The sequence below is a fragment of the Nannobrachium achirus genome (genome assembly GCF_963921795.1).
Source record: "Nannobrachium achirus genome assembly, chromosome: 5".
NCBI lineage: Eukaryota > Metazoa > Chordata > Actinopteri > Myctophiformes > Myctophidae > Nannobrachium > Nannobrachium achirus.
Genome location: NC_137814.1, coordinates 26,970,977 through 26,990,630, shown reverse-complemented (window position 1 = coordinate 26,990,630; position 19,654 = coordinate 26,970,977).

The following is a 19,654-nucleotide window of genomic DNA, read 5'->3' as shown; positions in this document are numbered from 1 at the left end:
CAAAGTGTCGCTGAACAATCTAATGCAGCTACACATGAACCCAGTGTATCAACTAGGGAATGGGATGGGACGATATGAAAATGTCATATCACGATTATTGTGACAAATTGTGAAATCACGATTTACGATATTATCGTGATAATCAAAATCCATTATCCTGCTGGGGTGGAACATTTGCCAAAAAAAATAGCAGATCTACGAGCTCACAACGCGCCACGTTGCGGCGCGTTGTTAAATCTCCACGACACGTTTATCGTGAGTGTTTTTTTAATCACGATAAACAATAATATCGCTTATCGTCCCATCCCTATTATCTACAACATCAGATAGATCTAATGCAGCTACATCCAGGGGCGTCACACCAAATTCTGGGCCCTGGGTACAAGTATTCACTGCGGGGCCCCTGTGCTTTAACTATTGAAAAATAGCAGATTTACAAGCTCACAGCGCGGCACCAAGTGCCGCGCTGCGAGCTTGTAGATCTGCTATTTTTGAAAAATCATGAAAATCTTTGAATATTTCAAAAACCTATGTTTCTATGTCAGTGGAGCTCAAACCTTTTCATGTGAAGGACCCCCAAAATAGTATGTATTTGGCCACGGGGTGACGGAACCCCATCTCAAAATATTGAGTTCCAGGGACCCCCCAGAAGCAAAGATTTTAGTTACAAATGTTCGCTTAAAAAATACATATATTCAAAGATTTGCACACATTTTCACGACTTTTCAAAAATAGCAGATCTACAAGCTCGCAGCGCGGCACTCGGTGCCGCGCTGTGAGCTTGTATATCTGCTATTTTTCCATAGCTAAAGTATAAAATAATTAAGGCCCCTCCACCACCTTGGGCCCTAGTAACTCAGTCCCACTTTCCTACCCCTTGTGACGCCCCTGGCTACATCATGAACCCAGTGTATCAAGCACATCGGATGGATCCTAATAACATGAACTCCATGTATCTACAGCATCAGATCCTAATGCTCGACACATTTGAACCCAGTGTCTCTACAACAAGGTGTTGCAGGGTTGAGCGATAATGAGCTCTCCAAGGAGCCTATAGCGTCACGTGACACTGAGGCAGACAGGTGATGCCATGGCAGCTCCAATACACCCGAGAGACAGCTGGCTTCTGGGTAAACACAACAATGCCTCCTTCTTCTCTAATTAACGGTCTTTTGTTGTTAAAATAAGCATTAAATAGCTCTGTGTTTTCTAATTGTAATCATCATTTCTAATGGAGCAGTGGTTCTAAAACAATTTTTTAATTGATGTATTATTCCAAACTCCAACTCTGAGAGTGTGCAAATGGAACAACATGGACCCTTATAATTGCTATAGAGCAGTGGTTCTCAATCTATTTTGTATTTTATTTCAAAGGCCCCCATAGCTCTGAGAGAACCAAATGGACCCACTTGGGTCCATTTGTACGGGTCCTTTTGGAACCCCCTCATGTAATCTTGAAGGTCACTGGACCTCACTTGTAGAACCTCTGCTGCTACAGTATAGAGTGTGTGTTCAGTAACAGGAAACAGAAACATGCTTTGTCATTTTATCCCACTCACACAGGATTTAAACAAGTGAAATTGGAAGTGCATGATGACAAAAAGAAATGAGCCAAAGGAATTGGAACCGTAACACTATGAAATTGAAGTTGATAAATGGGTTATTGCTCCTGTTTGGCTGAAAATGTATTTTTTTTCCTGTTTATTAAAGAGCTAGGAGACACGTAATATGACCACTGTTACTGAACACTCTAGCAATTACTCTCAGACAATGTAGAACTTTTTACACACACAAAAAAAAAACTATTTTAACCTAAATAAATATCACTTACACTACAACCCCGTCATTCATATTCTTGGGGTTAGCCACAAATAAGTTGTTGTGAGCGTGTAGATCTTTTTTAAGTGGCTTTGGGTAGTTTTAAGGGTTGTTAAGCACCATCCCACCCACATGAGCTCAAGACATTTCACCAAACTTCCAAAACTTGCTTCTAGGATGCATAGCCTCTCAGAGTAGCTGGGCAGTATGAATGGGCCAATGAATATATAAATCAATGGTTGAGGATGGTTGATGTATAAATAGCACCACTGTAGCCATACAAAATCAATGTACTGTACTTGGCAGAGGATGATATTCCGTCCCATCAGTCGATAACGTGATGAATCTATTTTGATGACTGTCGTCCGCCCAACTTACAGTAATAATCACACCCTCATCTGGATAATTGCGTATGAATGACTAATCAATAGGATTATTAATACCAGCGCGCGTTTGTGTTGTTGTTGTTTATCTGTAGAGCCCGTGGGCGAGAAGATGGTTCCACCCTGGCCTACACGTCTTGTCTTTACCAGACAACACTTTGTCTGCAGAGAGGAGATGCATGTGTTTTGTTAAAGAGCTGATAGTGTGGAGAGAGAGAGTGTCTCCTTAATGCAGCAGAATGGAAGGATGATGGTGATGATGATGATGATAATAATAATAAATCCAATTTAAATCCATATTTCACTTTTCTCTGTACTCAAAGTTGCTTTACAAAAAAACCTGTACAAATAAAAACTACTTTATTAAGAGAATAACTATAGTTAAAAGGCGAGTGCCGCTCTGCGAGCTTGTAGATCTGCTATTTTTGAAAAATACTTTTAAGGTTTTTGGAAAAAAATGTGTTTCTATGTCAGTGGTGCTCAAACGTATTCATGTGAAGGACCCCAACATGATATGTCTTTGGCCATGGACCCCCATCTCAAAATATTTAGTTCCAGCGACCCCCCAGAAGCAAAATTTGAGTTACAAATGTTCGCTTAAAAAAGCTAAAAAAGCTTCTATTTTCTGTCGCCCGGCGCCCCGGCGCTGCTCGACTGCGTAACAACCGGGCCTTCAGATGAAGGTGCCGTGGCGTTGTCAGGGCGCTCTCTCCCGGCTCTGTCGGAAGCTCACTAATTGGCTGCCGAGTCTCCAGGCTGCCTGACTCTCTCTCTCTCTCTCTCTCTCTCTCTCTCTCTCTCTCTCTCTCTCTCTCTCTCTCTCTCTCTCTCGGGTTTCATGATGCGCGGCGCTACACCGCAGCAGAGAGCGAGGGCCTTCAAATCCAGGCATTTCACCCAGGGAGCCAGAGCGACGCAGAGAAGGATTGGAGGGGGCTGATAACGGCAGCCTATGCGTGGATGTGTCACCACCACTCTACGCCTCCAGAGAAAAGAAGCACGCGGATATATAGATCAGATTAGACACACACTGTAAACAGACAAATCAAACACGAGCAAAACCCTCAAGGGCTTGTTGCGAGTGGGGGCCTCTAGAACGCAACGGAACGGAGCGAAGGAGGCCAGCTTTTGTTTGCCTTAGCGCGGAAAATACTTCTTCTGCGTGTCGTGCACCCCTAAACTTAAATAGGAATCCTTTAGTTTATTAGCTCGGAGTTGCGGCGCACCTTTTCTGAATATCAATAGTTTCTCTGTCTCTCTCTCTCTCTCTCTCTCTCTCTCTCTCTCTCTCTCTCTCTCTGTGTGTGTGTGTGTGTGTGTGTGTGTGTGTGTGTGTGTGTGTGTGTGTGTGTGTGTGTGTGTGTGTGTGTGTGTGTGTGTGTGTGTGTGTGTGTGTGTGTGTGTGTGTGTGTGTGTGTGTGCACAGCCTTGGATAAAGGGCTGTTCCAGGCTCAGATATGCTAATGCGACAGTGAGCTGACAGGGACTCAGCCATCAGCGGCCTAATGAGGCGGGGTACAGAAGACAGACCGCTGCCTGCTCACCACTTACAGGCAGAAATCACTTGAATTAAAGGAGCGTGTGTTGTATCGTACTCACCTGTCTGTCCGCCCGCACACTGCTCAATTTGACTCCACTTTTTAAAGTGTGTCCCCGCGGGACGGGACGGACAGACGGACGGACGGACGGACGGACGGACGGACGGACGGACGGACGCGGCAGCTGTTTTATGCGCCGATGTTGCAATTACTGTACGTTGATACACCCACACCGCTGTAGGTGCAACGTTTTAAGCCTAAAGGGACACAGACCCACACAGAGCACAATACATATTACGATATATAGATATGAATTTAAATGGATGGCCGAGTTCACACCACCACGGCTATAACAAAGACAATGATGAACGATTACAATTACAATTTAGCACGGTAAGCAAGGTTAACACAAGGTAATACATCAAATGCATAGACATGGTAATCTAGGATCATGGGTATACCAAATAAACAATATAATGATAATAATGATAATAACTTTTCTAAACAGATTCATTCATTAATTCATCCGCCTCTGCCAGGAGCTTTCAGTGTGTTTACCTTGTTTTCGTCTGCAACAGGAACGCCCCATGTGGCCAGGATGTAAACAAAAAGCACATGGCCAGGTGGACGGTTGTCTTTTCTTTCACCCGGAAAAGAAGAATTGTATCCGCCATGATGCTATCCTTAAAGGACAACTCCTCACTAAGGGTGCGTTCGGAAATGCGCACTCAACGCACTGATGTGCCATGTTGTCGTTCGTTTATTCGGTGCACTTGGTCGTTCGTAAATCCAGTGCGAAGCGCACCGGTGTGCTGAGTGCACGCACTCACCGACCCTACTCAGAAGATGGGGTTTGACTGTGTGGTGCGTCAGTGCAGTGTTTTGATTGGTTGCAGTGTCTCAAGCGATTCTCAGCTGTGAACAATGGAGGAATTGATAACAAAATGCACTATTTGCGGCTCGAATAGGTCCTTTTGGGGTTTATTGTTACACAAGCATCAACGTGTGAACTAGCAGCAGGTAGGCCAATGTTATGAATTAAATTACCTTTCAATAGCAACGTTACATTAGCAACTGCTGCTTTTCAGAAAGTTTTCCTTCTAATAAAGCTCACCGCTGCCCCTTAACTGGTCGTTCGTAAATAAGCCACACTGAATGCACTCTCAACGTCACCGCCCACTGCACTCACTACACTGAACACACACCCGGTGCGCACCCCTAAATAACATCCAGGCTCATTTTCCTCCTTATATTGATCCCAAATTTTGTTTATGTTTTGACCAAAAACGCAATCTGGGAAAAGAATCAAATTAATATAAATCTGATAACATTAAGCCGGACGGGGAAAGACATTTTGGGATGAAATCATGTTCGATTATATCAGTCTCCTAGCAGCACCATACATATGTTGGCGAAGAGCGCCCCCTATGTCAATGTCAAGGTGGTCAAGTTGCATGCTGGTGTTACGTGTCGAAAATAGCTGATCCACAAGTTCACAGGCTTGTAGATTGCACAGTTTAGTACCTGGCAGCGATTGTGTTAAGTTTGAGTCGGGCTTCAGACACCATGTTCAGCGCATGGAGGCCGTTGGCTCTAGCTGCACGGGACTCCCTTTTTTGCAGGTCTTTCAGTCCGAGTCTATCAAAAAAGCACCTTGGATAAGGTGGAGACGACGGAGGCGCGCCGTCTCAAGCAGACTTGAGCCACGTGAGACACCGCCGAGCAAGCTAAAGCGAGCAAGTCGCCGTGTCGAGCATTGCAAAGGTCACTTGAGCGGAAGTTGTAAACTAGGGGGCCAGAATAGTAAATCATCATCCCCCTGACTTCCGGCACCTCTGCGCAGCCAATCACAAGCTTCCACGGGCGGGTCTTGCCTTAACCGAGGTGCTTTTTTTATACAGCTGCACAGACACTATAGAAGGTCAAAGGAAGTTAAGCCTCACATGTCGTTGGCGGCGGGAGCGTTAAGGTCCATCCAATCAGATTTACACGCAGCCGGACACCTTTTTATCAACGCCCTGTGCTGACCAGTTAGCTTTGTAAGCACATTTACTGCATTTCCTCTCCTCTGATCTCCACATTAATCCTCCCCCCCACTGGACATATAATTTATCTTCTCTGCCGGGTGGAAACCTAGTATGTCCTAAAGATGAATTGGGAGGAGAAGGAAAAAAAATAAATCGGTGATCCAACATAGTTATTGTTTAGTCACACGCTCTTGTTAATACTGTTAGCTGGTAAGGATGAGACCATATGAAAATGTAATATCACGATTATTGTGACAAAAGAAATCGCGCCTTACGATATTATCGCGATAATCAAAATCCATTATCCTGGAGCGGAACATCTGCCAAAATTATAGCAGATGAAGACATGTGAAGACATATGAGTGTTAAAAAAAGGCTGTATGAAGTACGTACATTATAAGTACCTTTTACCAATTATTGAGGGTTTAAATGGTACTGGATATGCAGCTCGGCAAATAAAAGGTAAATTGATCCCAGTGCATGACAGAGGACGATATCACGATAAATTAAATCTCTACAATACGATTATCGTGAGTGTTTTTTTTATCACGATAAACGATAATATCGCTTATCATCCCATCCCTGGTTAAATATCTATAAACACTCTACGGACACAAACCTGGGGGTCACTATTTTGGGGCATGTCATTATAGCTGAAACATAAATGAATTCATAAAATATTTCAAAAATAGCAAAATCTGTAGATCGGCTATTCCTCCCCTATACTCGTGTCAGGTATAAAATCGGGCATCAATTGATGAAAAACAACAACAACAAAAAACAAGTAAAAAGGTGACAGATAGAGATACGAGGTTTCAGCCAGACGGCGACACACATGTGTATTTCCTGTAGCATGTGTTAATACGTGTAAAAAGCCTGCCTCCATCTGCTGCCGGGTCTCATCCTGAAGGACAGGCCATCCATTAGCAGATGCATGTTGTCTGCCATGACCTTGAGGGCCCTTCAGGAGGATGAGGATGCGTGGGTGCGCGTGCGCACGTGCACACGTCAGCCTATTGTAGGGCCCCCGTGGTTCCCATGGCGCCCTGGACTGGCAGAGATTGAGGTCAGAGCCATGCAGGGGTTTGGCTCGGGTACAGCTGCTCTGTGGCACAGGGAGGGGAGGAGAGAGAGAGGAGAGGGATGAGGGTCCATGCAGTGTGACATATCTCTGGCCGAGGGTCCAACCAAAACCTCTTCAGACCCAGTACCAAAAGAGAACCATGATGTGGTATTAGGGATGGGACAATAGGTGATATTATTGTTTATTGTGATAAAAAAACACTCACGATCATTTATCATGATATCATCCTCCGTCATGCACTGGGATCAATTCACCTTTTATTTGCCAAGCTGCATATCCGGTACTACCTAAACCCTCTATAATTGGTAAAAAGTACTTATAAAACACGTACTTGATACAGTATTTTTTCACTCTCTATCAAGTGTCTTTGCCACAACGCGACACGTTGTGAGCTTGTAGATCTGCTATTTTTTTGTCAGATGTTCCACCCTGGCTAATGGATTTAGATTATCATGATAATATCGTAAATCATGATTACTTTTGTCACAAAAATGGTGATATGAAATGTTCATATCGTCCCATCCACCATCATTCCTTTTTGGTTCTGGGTCTGAACAGGTTTTGGCTGCATGGACCCTCTATCACACTGCACCACCGAAATGTGTAACAAACATGGCAACGTTCTCATTCTAACTGCTCTGCCACTGAAATGTGGAATGCCCTGACACCATCCATTATTAAAGGAGGTGTAGCACCACTTTCTTTCAGAAATATTGCCAAAAAAAGAAAAAAAAAATATCAGGAGAACACAAGGGAATCTCCTTTGAACATAATAGTGTTTGTATTTGTTGATTACGTTACATGTATCGTTGTGGCTCATGGCTTCTAGATAATGTTGCAGTTTAAGCACGGTGGTTTCTTGAGACAGATTTCTATGTATTATCTATGCTGTGAATCAGGTCTTTTATCGTTTTTAGAGCGTCTCATACAGTATATCAATGTCAGTTCTTTGTTGATATATGTTTATTCTCTGTACAAGACCAACAGACTACAATGGAAATATCTTTTGACTTCAACTCCTTAGGCTTGGTCTTATCTCAGTGAAAAGCATGTCTTTCAAAGTTTTTCACTTCACCCGCAGTGTGAGTGTTGCTGCCAACGCGCTTCGGCACTGTTACTTTACTTGCAATCGTCCAGTTCTTGCGTTTGCTTGGTCCCATGCAGGGCTAGTGCTGCCCCTGAAGCCTGTGCATTAAGCCGGGTTTGGGTGCATTGATTGATTGAATATTTATTAACAGTTTGCAAAACATACCGAGGTACAGTCATACGATAATGATAAAAGGATAACACAAAAAGCCCAGAGGGCTTGTTTACATTGTGGTCCTACGGTATGCATTCAATTCATCAATAGATATAAATCCATACAATACTGTGCAAGAAATAATCAATACTAGGAGCAGTAAAAGTATATTAACAGAAAATAAACTGTGGAAGGTCATTTATTTTGCCATGCTAGGAGACTTGTCCAGTTGCATACTCACCGATACCGGCGTTCTCGCCGCCAATGCCGATAGCAGCATTTTAGCCAGGATCGGCAGCGTTTCTGATGCTGCGGATCGGTATGGGAACAGCTGTACCATAAAGCCTGTGCATGAAGCCGGGGTTTGGGCTGCTGGTGCATAATGTTTTGTTTGGTTTGGCTGCTGCAGCTCGGCTTTGGCTGAGCCAGCGCTGTGACAGGATGACAGTAGTGTGACAGTAATGACACCGTATGACAGCCACCTTAACTGCTGCTGCAGGCTGGAACAGATGGTCCAGGATCCCGTTTCTATGGCGGTTAAAATGAAAATGTATCATGACACCCATCCACACACGCACAGACACACGCACAGACACATCCACACTTGCAGGCAGGCAGGCAGGCAGGCACATTTAGCTCTCTGTCGGTTTCCTGAATTGTTTTCTTCTGCAGTGCACTTTGGAACTCTATTGCAGTGATTCTCTGCCTATTGAATGTAAAGGGGACCCCCCCCCCCCCCCCCTTCAGTTTGATATTAGGACACAGGCCCCCCATTTTATGCTCTTTTTAATCTCTGTGACTCTAATCTACACTATAAAATCTTCAGTCTCAGAGAGTGTAACGGATGGAACCAAATGGATGTGAGGACCACTCTTCACACTGGCAGATTCAATGGAAGCCCCTATAAGCCAGTGACATGAAGAGACAAAGCAACACCAACATGTGTAGATGCTACAAACTCTACAGCTACAAACCCCAAGTGTTGAACCATTTCCAATTCTCACCTCCTCTCTTCACACAGTTCCTGCTTGCAACTGGGTGGTAAAATAATTATTTCTGTACGCTAGTTCCATGTTCTTTCTAACCCCAGGCTTTATCTTTCTTTACGTTTTTTTCACAAATTTTCTCCCTCACATGCTTGATGACGTCAATGAGCAAGTTGAACACTTTAACAGCTGCTCTGCGATGGCATGTACGCTGTGTCGCTTTGTATCTTTTTTATCTGCCGGTGTGAACTCAGCATAAGGGTTCCCTGTGCTCTATTGGATGATAATTTCCATGACACATGTCAGTGCGTATTGAAATGGTACGAAGTACGTTGACATTCTAGTGTCACAGTCGGTGTCTACAGTCATTTAACATTCCTAGCAAACAGTCCCCCTTATTCAAGTGACAGATATGTTTCCTTCTTAGTGCGGGGGGCAGGTGATCTCGACAGGTGTGTTTCCTTGTTAGTGCGGGGGGCAGGTGATCTCGACAGGTGTGTTTCATTGTTAGTGCGGGGGGCAGGTGATCTCGACAGGTGTGTTTCCTTGTTAGTGTGGGGGGCAGGTGATCTCGACAGGTGTGTTTCCTTGTTAGTGCGGGGGGCAGGTGATCTCGACAGGTGTGTTTCATTGTTAGTGCGGGGGGCAGGTGATCTCGACAGGTGTGTTTCCTTGTTAGTGTGGGGGGCAGGTGATCTCGACAGGTGTGTTTCCTTGTTAGTGCGGGGGGCAGGTGATCTCGACAGGTGTGTTTCATTGTTAGTGCGGGGGGCAGGTGATCTCGACAGGTGTGTTTCCTTGTTAGTGTGGGGGGCAGGTGATCTCGACAGGTGTGTTTCCTTGTTAGTGCGGTGGGCAGGTGATCTCGACAGGTGTGTTTCCTTGTTAGTGTGGGGGGCAGGTGATCTCGACAGGCGTGTTTCCTTGTTAGTGTGGGGGGCAGGTGATCTCGACAGGTGTGTTTCCTTGTTAGTGTGGGGGGCAGGTGATCTCGACAGGTGTGTTTCCTTGTTAGTGCGGGGGGCAGGTGATCTCGACAGGCGTGTTTCCTTGTTAGTGTGGGGGGCAGGTGATCTCGACAGGTGTGTTTCCTTGTTAGTGTGGGGGGCAGGTGATCTCTGACGTCTGCATTTGACAGGTCTTTTCTTGTTAGTGCAGGGGGCAAGTGATCTTGACGGGTGTGTTTCCTTGTTAGTGCTGGGGGCAGGTGATCTGATGTGTTGTGCATGTGACATGTGTTTCCTTGTTAGTGCGGGGGGCAGGTGATCTGATGTGTTGTGCATGTGACATGTGTTTCCTTGTTAGTGCGGGGGGCAGGTGATCTCTGATATCTGCATTTGACAGGTGTTTTCTTGTTAGTGCGGGGTGCATTTGGCAGATGTGTTTTCTGGTTAGTGCGGGGGGCATGTGATCTCTGACGTGTGCATGCCATGCTTGCGTCTCTGCAGGACCTGCAATGTTGTCACTGTTGGTTACTATATAACCTACAGTATATGGTCATGGGAAGGTCAGAAAGAACCTGGGTTTCAATAGATGGGTTTCTCTCTGACAGCCATGGCGTGGATTCTTGCATTGCTAAAGAAAGACTGCGGTAGACGTAGCCTCAACCTCACGTGAGTGTGTGTGTGTGTGTGTGTGTGTGTGTGTGTGTGTGTGTGTGTGTGTGTGTGTGTGTGTGTGTGTGTGTGTGTGTGTGTGTGTGTGTGTGTGTGTGTGAGTGATATACTCTGCTTACGTGTGTGTTTGTGAGGGGAGGAAAGGAACTGACTGAATGCCAGCAGCCCCATGATGGTTCACCATCTGCTGTGTGTGTGTGTGTGTGTGTGTGTGGGGGGGGGGGGGGGGTGCACCAGCTCCTTGGGTGTGGAATGGATGCATATGCATTTGTAAGCGTCATCGTTTGCCAGTGGGGCAGAAGAATCATTGCTAGCCTATCTTTGTACCATCGTCACATCTACCTCTCTCCTCTGTATCTTTGTACCAACTTTGTATATAACACTTTTACACATGTACATGCTTAGGCATTTAGCAGTTCCCTCTTATTTGCGACTTGCATTTGTGTGAGATCAGAATAACCAGAGTATAAACATGGACTGTTTTAGGTCTACAAACAACAAGTTAAATAATCACATTACAGAGAGAACAATGTAGCGCCTCAAGGAAACTAGCTAAAGCGCTAGAACATGTAGGCAGATGCTAGGTTCATCGTTTAGGTCAGTGGTTCTCAATCTTTTTGGGCTGCAGTCCCCCCTTACACTGATTTCCAAAGCCAAGTACCCCCTTCCCCTGCCTGACTAGTACTACATCAAAATTGACATCAAAAGTCCGGCTCCAATGCCAATATGTTCAAATAAAACAGCATAATGGCAAATAAACATTGCTTTCTATTCAATAACAGTTACTACTAGTCAAGTAATTGATGTCATTTGGTTTAGAAATCTACAGATGAGCAGGTTCACACACTCTGTCATTAACCATAAGACTAAAATACATATTCTCATTTTCTAGTTTTTATCAAGTACCCCTGCGTACCCCTGCTTGTAAGGCCGACTGCCTTACAAGCAGCATCTTCAAACTAAATAGCATTTTTCTTTGTATTATTTTATATTCATGTCATATTATCATTGAAATCTTGATCTCTTGTTTTGGCAATTATTTGGGGGTCCACTTGCAATTCCTTTGCGGCCCACCAGTGGGCCCAGGCCCACATGTTGAGAATCATTGCTGTATTATGACAGCATCATTGTTACCAAATCTATTTCTTATAAGCGACGTTGGGCTTGTTTTTTCTGTAAAGTCACTTTTAAATCTTGTTTTTAAAGTACAGTTGCTTCCTTCCTCATGTTGTTTAAACCAGTCTCTTGGTTGCTTACAGTATCTTTCTTGCAAAACATGGCAACACTGAAAAGCATATTTATGTACAGTATAAGGTCCACTTTAACAGATCATCTGTGTTAAAAGAAAAGCAGTGACTTAAAAAAGAAAAAAAGTGAATCATCCAGATCAGCGCCCTATATCAGGTTGTCCACACATGCACACACACACACACACACACACACACACACACACACACACACACACACACACACACACACACACACACACACACACACACACACACACACACACACACACACACCTCTCTCTCCTCTCTGCCAGGGAGTGAGTGAGCGAGCTCCACCGGCTCCGGTCGCCATGGAGACGCTCGTTGTGAGACCGTCCGTCGCAAGGCTGATGAAAGGCATGCTGGGTAGGGGGATGGGCGGAGGGGGGGAGGGGGGAGGAGGGGGGTAGTAGGAGGAGGAGAGAAAGGTGAGATAAACAAAACATCATCTTTCTTCCCAGGGACACGGGGGCGGAAGGTAACTATCCTCGCTGTCGGGGCAGAATCCTCTTATCTCCCTATTGTAACTTTTCCACGGCCTACTTGATCACACTGTAGCGTCACGCAAAAACATAAAAAGTAGCAGATCCGCATTGAGCTTGTAGATCTGCTACTTTGCGTTTTTATTTATTTATTTATTTGAATCCTGGAAGGTAACAGTTTTGGACATACGAGGGAGGGTTCCACCCGACAGAGACGATATAGTACATTTACTCAGTACTTAAGTTACAATTTGTAGGTACTTTTACCTTTACCTTACTTGAGTATTTTTTCCATACTTTACCTCAGAGGAAAAACATGCGTTAACATTCGTCAACCGTTTATTTATTTATTTTTTATATATTTGTCTGGAGAGTCTCGGCCAGGAGACTTGGCTCAGATCTGAACCCATTTGATGTGGCGTTAGGAACCTGCATGCCCCTGCTAACGTCGATCTCAGGCAGTGCTCAAACCCACTGCCATTTGGCACGAAAGGCGTGTGCTCTAACCACCGCGACTATTCAATGCATCAACATACCATAAAGAATCAATCGCACAATAATACATGCCACCATTGAATACAAACACTACTATGTACAACAGAGATGGCAAATTACAGTTGCCTCACTGGTCTCCTGATAGATGTTTTTAACCAGTGATACAAATATAAAACATATTCTTTGAGACATGCATACAGGGATTTCGTGGCCTGGCCGAAGCCACCATTGCCATTGTAGTCCAGTCATTTTAGGCCAAAATTAGGCTAAACCTCAAACAAATTGCAATAGTAGCAAACTCAACTGATTTTGTATCCTCAATATGTCCTTAGTGAGGGAAAAAAAGTCCCAAGGAATCCCACCAGGGCAAAGTTTTGAAAACGACCTACCTACCTTCACTTACTATACACTACAATATAAAGGAAACAATGACAAAAAATCTGCTTTAAGTGGGATGTGAGGGGTTTTTAATTATTCTGAATCCATTGCAATCATTTGTTTTGCACGAAAAACATTCCTTGGGCAAGAAATGGCCACTCAAAACGATGGTTTAGTGATGAGTCATCAATTTTCACAGTCTTTTGGGGTCCGTTTTTAGCCCAAGGAATGTTTTTCATGCAAAACAAATGCTTGCAATGGATTCAGAATAATTAAAAACCCCTAGTTTGACCCCTCACATCCCACTAAAAGCAGATTTTTTTCAGTCATTTTTTCCTTTATATTGTAGTGTATAGTAATTGAAGGTAGGTAGGTCGTTTTCAAAACTTTGCCCCGATGGGATTCCTTGGGACTTTTTTTCCCTCACTAAGAACATAATGAGGATACAGAATCAGTTGAGTTTGCTACTATTGCAATTTGTTTGAGGTTTTTTCATATAATGACTGGACTATTGTGAACAACACAGCTTTTACCTTTGGATTCGCATTACGGAACATACACAATGTTACATTTTATGGGTTTATTTTTCGTCATAGCGCAACATATGGTAGTGCCGTTAATTGCAACAACCACATATCTAGTGAACAATGAAAACTGGACCGCCAAATATTCGAAACTTTCCGCGATTCTGCCAATAATCATATTCTTGGAGACAAATCAGAGTTTTTGCTGGGCATAACAAGGAAATTACGTGACGTTGATCCCCTTCCCCTATTGGCTCATATACTAGGACATGACATATATGTAGGCGGAAGAATAGAAGTTACAGATAAGAAACAAAGACAAATTATAGTGGTATTACTACAGTGGTATTACTACAGTACTTTTACTCGGGTAAAGAGTACTTCTCCCACACCCCTGGCCTGGTGGCAGGTCGTGGGTTGACCGCCAGGCACCTAAACAACGTCATTTATTTCATCAAGCGGGGCGGCAGGCAGGCAGACAGACAGACGACAATAGGCGGTGTGCGTTTCACCACCTGTGTCTACAGTGTGCCATTAATGTCCTCCTCCCACACTTAAACAGCACTCATCAATCTGTGTGTCTGTGACACCGACCGGCCCGACTGGCCCTGTCACGGTGCAAGGAAGGAAGGTAATAATAAGCCCCCTCAAACTGCCTCCTGTGTCCCCCAACCCCTTCCTCCTCCTTGTCTGAGGTATAGACCAGGGTTCTTCAACAGGGGGTCCGGGACCCCTAAGGGGTCTCCAGAGTTACAGGGGGTCCTCCAAATCTTTGTGTGATAGAAACTTTTTTATATCAACCACTTGAACCCTAGTGTCCATATTCTGAGAACTAGCTAAAAATAGCAGATCCACAAGCTCACAGAGCTTGTAGATCGGCTATTTTTAGCAAAGAGCTTTGGTGTAGAGGGGAAAAAGAGCAGACTAAGTACAGAGTGGAAGGTTAAGTTTATTAAGGTCAAGTATTGACGGTTCAAGTGGTTAAATATCTGAAAACACAAATTGACATGAATCCAAAATACATTGATGATTGTGCTCTCAAACGATGAAACTATGGAATCTCTGAAAAGGTTGTGGGGGTCCCTGCTTCATCTCTCTCTCAACTAAGGGGTCCTTGGCCTGAAAACGTTGAAGACCCCTGGTATAGACTGTAACAAAAAAAAAGAAAAAGGAAAAGCGTGAGTGTTCATTTAACTCAGAGCTCAATGAACACTGTGGATTTCCTAGTGTAGACAGGATATTGAGCCAAATGAAGAGTGGAAGCAGTCTATGATGTCTATTGATTTATCCTGTGGTGGAAGGAAGAAGTATTCAGAGTTTCTTTCCCCCCTCTTATAGTAGGTATACTAGTAGCTATTCCTCCCCAGTTACTGCCTGCACAGAGTGCTAGACACTGTTTGTTTGGCCTACCAAGCAACCAAAGCAGTGTTGATTTTGTCGACTAAAACTACGACGAAAATGTTTTGTCGAAACTGACGAAAACGAAATAAAAACTAAGCTGTGATGACTAAAACTAAGACTAAATATATTGACAATTTTGTCAACAAAATAGAAACTAGACTAAACTTGGTTGCTCTCAGGTGTTGTGTGCTGAAAATAGCAGATCTACAAGCTCACAACGCGTCGCAGATCTGCTATTTTCAGCACACAACCAATTGTAAAATCAGTCATTACGATGCCATCAAGGCCTGCCAAAATACATTTCAGTTGACTAAATCAACTGTAGATTTAGTCGCCTAAAATCTTAATTAATTAGACTAAAACTAATACTTTTCAGGTGACAAAATTATGACTAAAACTAAATTACATTTTATTCAAAAGACTATGACTTACTAAATCTAAATTTGCTGTCAAAAACAACACTGAACCAAAGGTCCCCATATCTCCAAAGCCTGATCCAACCCTACGACCCCTCCCGCTCGCTCAGATCAGCTGACAAAGGGAAGCTGTCAGAACCTTCCCCAAAACATCCGGGACAATTACTAGGGCTGTCACAATTATTACATAATCGTCTAATCGCAATTATTAGTGGTAATCGCAATTATTTTGCATAATCTTCATAATCGTTTTTATGTTTCAAACACTTTCAAAAAGTAGTGGAAATAGCAGATCTACAAGCTCACAACGCGTCGCATCTGCTATTTCCACTATCAATGTTCTTTTTTTAAGTATAAAGTTGTCAAATATGTCAGTAATGTTTTCTATACAGTATTTAGAGTATGTGTCATATCTGCTATGTGCAACTTCAAAGCCCACAAGCCAAACAGAAATGTAATTGTCAACGACAAAAACACAATTAAATCGTTAATCACAATTATTTGAGTCGCCCCACGCGTCGCAGACTCTTCTTCCTTCTGGCTCCCAAACTGTGGAACAAACTCCCCATTGCAGTTAGAACTGCACTCCCTATTTTCTGCCATAATCTGACTCCACCTTTCTGTAGCTCCTAGCACTTGATCTGGCCTTGCTGACCATGCACTATTATGCAAGGGGTAAAATGTAATTTAGATTACATGTTATTTAGAGTAGACAAACGCTAGGTCCTTGGTTTACCTGTGATCCTTGTTTACTGAGGCACTGCACTGCCTCTCTCTTTGCACTACTGTAACACTCCCCTTCCCTCGGTGACCACACATGAAGCTAGATAGCATTTTTAAGTTTAGAAAAGTTTTTTACTGATTCGTGGTCTACCTATGTTATTGTTTTTCTAGATTGATATTCCTATGCATTTGTTGTATTGTTGTTGATGTACTGACATATTCGCTTGCTTATTATATTGATGTATTAAGTCGCTTTGGATTAAAAGCGTCTGCTAAATGCCTAAATTGTAAATTGTGAATTGTAAATTGTCTGTATGTTTACAAAACCAAACAGCATATGAATAGTTTTGCCAGCAGCTCAGTCACTGGAGTAGTGTGGTGGTGTTCCCCTGCAAAAAACATAGTGTCCTTGTATTTTGGTGTTTTCACTGTTTGTTTTGGTAGACGGGGAGGTTTTTTGGGGCATCTACCAAAACAAACCGGGAGAACACGAAAGATACAGTGAGAGGACAACATGTTTCTGCAGGTTAACACCATCACACTACTGCTATAGAGGTAGAGGGAAATTATAATGTGTAAAACATGTACAGTATATATTGTGTCTGTCGGGTGGAAACCTTATTATGTCCAAACGTGTTACTTAAATTACAGTAAAAAGTATCAAAAGTAACAGATCTACAAGCTCAAAACGCGTCGCTTCGTGGCAGTATGACCAGTGTGAGATGTGACAGACTGACAGACTGACATTTACAAAAAAAAAAAAAAAAAAAATATATATATATATATATATATATATATATATATATATATATATATATATATATATATATATATTATGGATGTTTCTGCCCCGACAGTGGCAGTGTATATTATTATGTTTTGTAGATACATTGCAAAGTCACATACTATGCTTTTAACTATGAGAGTGTATAAATGGAGCGTCACTGAGGGCTTTGACAGAGACAGGATATTGAGCCAGATGAAGAGTGGAAGCAGTCTGTGATGTCTATTGATTTATCCACTGGTGGAAATAGGATTCTTTCTTTTTCTATTTTATTTTTATTTTCTTAATGGAGCACGTCACCCATTCCCATGCAGTGTGTCCGTGCAGCAATATAATCGCCTTGCAAGTGAATCTTGGTATAGTTTATAATGGGATATGATTATAGATTCTGTTTCAACTGACATAGTGACTTCTACACCAGTGGTTCTCAACCTGTGGGCCATAATAATCAACAAACTATGTATTAAAAAGTCAAATAATATAAGATGGAGGAAAACATTTTGAAAATGGTCTATCTACAAGCTTGTGAGCTTGTGAGCTTGTAGATCTGCTATTTGGACAATGTAATGCATAAACTCCTACAATTCCACATGCTTGTCAGGGTATGGGGGGCCCACCCCAGTTCAAGTTCAAAATTGATTATTTTTGTGGTGACGGCCTGAAAAGGTTGAGAACCACTCATCTATACAATAGAACTGAAATTGGCTTGAAACGAGGCTCTAACAACTAAGTCTTAGTTTCAGCTGGAGGTACAATTCCCCATTCTAGACTGCAGGCTGCCTAGAGGACAAGCCAAAGACTGCAGGAGGTGTAGTTCCAGACTCTACTGTATGTAGCTTTCAGAGATTGTGGAATAGTTGTCTGGTGACGAGAGACTAAATCAAACATACAGTAAGTGCGGTGTGAGCCACTTTGTTTGATCTGGGTACTGTGGGATCTGGGTACAGAGAGAGAGAGAGAGAGAGAGAGAGAGAGAGAGAGAGAGAGAGAGAGAGAGAGAGAGAGAGAGAGAGGCGTACGGTGGCAGGAGAACCGGGGAGATGGGGAGAGATGAGAGCAGATTTGACACGGCGGTGCATCTAATCCAGGAGAGAGACGAGAGGGAGATTAAGGATTAGGAGGAGGGAGGTGGAGATACAACCGCAGGAGCTAAACAAACAAACAGTGGATGAGGAAGTACTGAGAGTACTGACATAAAAGTAACAATACCCACAATGTAGGAAACGTCATGTATTCACTTGTGGTTGTTTTGTCCAGTATGTTTGAGTGTTGAATGTAAACAAGCCTTTGGCTTTTTTTGTGTCTCATCCATTTGGCATGTTTTTAACCCATCGAGGGATATTTAAAAAACAATCAAATATAATGTTCTTTCAATCAATCAATCAATCAATCAATCAAGCAATCAATCAATCAATCGATCGATCAATCACGAACACAACTTGCTTCAGAAAAAAGTATTAAAGTATTGGCATCACAATACTCATTATGCCGAATGATCCATTTCACAATCATATTATTGAATTGTAATTAGTAGTGCATTAATGTGTTTTCATCACATTAATGTTGGGGCTGATTTTAATTACTTTATGTCCTGCTGGATCAGTATGTAAGCAAGCCTTGAACTGACTTGCCTATACGTAATCGGTGACTTTTGGAAATCTGGCTAAAACAAGATATAGCCAGACGGTAAAGCAAAGTGAAAAGAACGCCTCCTTCTGGGTTCTAGGCTATAGGATAAAGTATACAAAATGGAAATCCAATGAAGTCTCATAAGTCTAAAAAACTAAAAATTCAATTGTACTGAACTGAACAAGTATTGTGCTGAATTTAAACTGTAGTACATGTACTTACTCCACTGCAAACAAAGGATTGGGAGGGAATGGGTTCTACAGAACAGGTTGTTCTGTAAAGTAGCCAATTACATTTACTCAAGTATGTCACGGTAACTTTACTTTGCGTATTCCATTATCTTCACGCAACTCAAGCTTTTGAATGCAGTGTCTTAGACAGTGACACTTTATAAGTGGCTGTGTATGGTAGTTAAAATGTGTTCTGCTGAGCTTGTGTCCGCGTAGCCACTTATTTCCACCCCTGGACCTCGTCTCCATAAATACCTCTAAAGGGCTTAATGTGCCCCCGTGTCGCTCCACAAAAGGTTGTGTTTGCGGGTCCGTGCGGCAGAGCGGAGGCCCTAGTTAGATTAACGGCCACAAATTGAGTTTGTTTAAAGGAGAGAATTTACTTAGGATGCCGCCTGCTGCCGGTGGCTGGCTTGGATGCACATTGTGGGCTTGATCACATTGCTGTTATCACAATGCTACGTTGAATAGAGATAACTGCAGCGCTGAAAGCTTCTCAATTCACTGTTTATTACCTTCATTTGGCAGATAAGAGGAGAGAGAGAGAGAGCAGGAGGGAGGGAGAGAAAGAGGGAGGGAGAGATGAGAGAGAGACAGAGAGAGATGGAGAGGGAGAGAGTGGGAGAGATGGA